This window comes from Apium graveolens, chromosome 1 (assembly GCF_009905375.1).
Source record: "Apium graveolens cultivar Ventura chromosome 1, ASM990537v1, whole genome shotgun sequence".
In the NCBI taxonomy this organism is placed as follows: Eukaryota; Viridiplantae; Streptophyta; class Magnoliopsida; order Apiales; family Apiaceae; genus Apium; species Apium graveolens.
The window spans coordinates 83,403,684-83,405,267 of record NC_133647.1 but is presented as its reverse complement, the minus strand read 5'-3'; positions in this window follow the sequence as shown (position 1 = coordinate 83,405,267).

Here is a 1,584-nt window from a genome sequence, read left to right as displayed (position 1 = left end):
TCTTAAGGATTTTGAGAGAATTCAAATCGGCTATAGGATGGACCATAGCAGACATCAAGGGGATAAGTCCTTCATATTGTATGCATAAAATTCTGCTAGAGGAAGGTAGTAAGCCAACTGTGGAACAGCAGCGAAGACTGAATCCCATCATGAAGGAGGTGGTGAAGAAAGAAATTCTGAAATGGCTAGATGCAGGCATCATTTATCCTATTTCTGACAGCTCGTGGGTGAGCCCCGTACAATGTGTACCTAAGAAGGGAGGTATCACTGTGGTCGCAAATGAAAAGAATGAGCTCATCCCTACTCGAACAGTTACAGGATGGAGAGTATGCATGGATTATAGAAAATTGAACAAAGCCACAAGGAAGGATCACTTCCCTCTTCCATTTATTGATCAGATGCTTGACAGATTGGCGGGACATGAGTATTTTTGTCTTCTGGATGGTTATTCCGGGTATAATCAGATTTGTATTGCACCAGAGGATCAGGAAAAGACTACCTTCACTTGTCCATTTGGCACATTTGCTTTTCGTAGAGTTTCATTTGGGTTATGTGGCGCACCGGCCACCTTTCAGAGATGTATGATGGCTATATTCTCTGACATGATTGGAAATAACGTCGAAGTGTTCATGGATGACTTCTCCGTCTTTGGACACTCATATGATGAATGTTTGAATAATCTGCGCGCCGTACTCAAAAGATGTGTGGAAACTAATTTGGTGCTTAATTGGGAGAAATGTCAGTTTATGGTGCGTGAAGGCATTATCCTTGGGCATAAGGTCTCTAGCAAGGGTCTGGAGGTGGACAAGGCCAAGGTGGGAGTCATTGAAAATCTTCCCCCACCTAATTTTGTGAAAGGAATCCGTAGTTTTCTTGGTCATGCGGGTTTTTATCGGCGATTCATCAAGGACTTTTCAAAGATATCTAAGCCGTTGTGCAATTTGCTTGAGAAAGATGTGCCTTTCAAATTTGATGATGAATGTTTGGCAGCATTCGAGACTCTCAAGGAGAGTTTGATCACGGCACCAGTCATTATAGCACCAGATTGGACAGAACCATTTGAGATGATGTATGATGCGAGTGATTATGCGGTAGGTGCAGTTCTGGGACAGCGCAAGAAAAATCTCTTCCATGTGGTCTACTATGCGAGTAAGACTTTAAATGGTGCCCAATTGAACTACACCACTACTGAGAAGGAGCTTTTGGCTATAGTTTTTGGCTTTGAGAAATTTCGATCTTATCTGCTTGGTACGAAAGTAACAGTATTCACTGATCATGCAGCTATTCGCTATCTGGTTTCTAAGAAGGATTCGAAGCCGAGACTCATTCGTTGGGTGCTTTTACTTCAGGAATTTGAGTTAGAGATCAAAGATAGAAAAGGTACTGAGAATCAAGTAGCTGACCATCTCTCTAGGTTGGAGAATCTCGATTCTACTTCACAAGATAGGACGTTAATCAATGAATCTTTTCCGGATGAGTAGTTGTTTGCAATTCAGGAGGAAGAACCATGGTTTACAGATATTGTAAACTATCTCGTCAGCAATATAATGCCTCTTAATTTGACATCCGCTCAAAAGAAGAAGT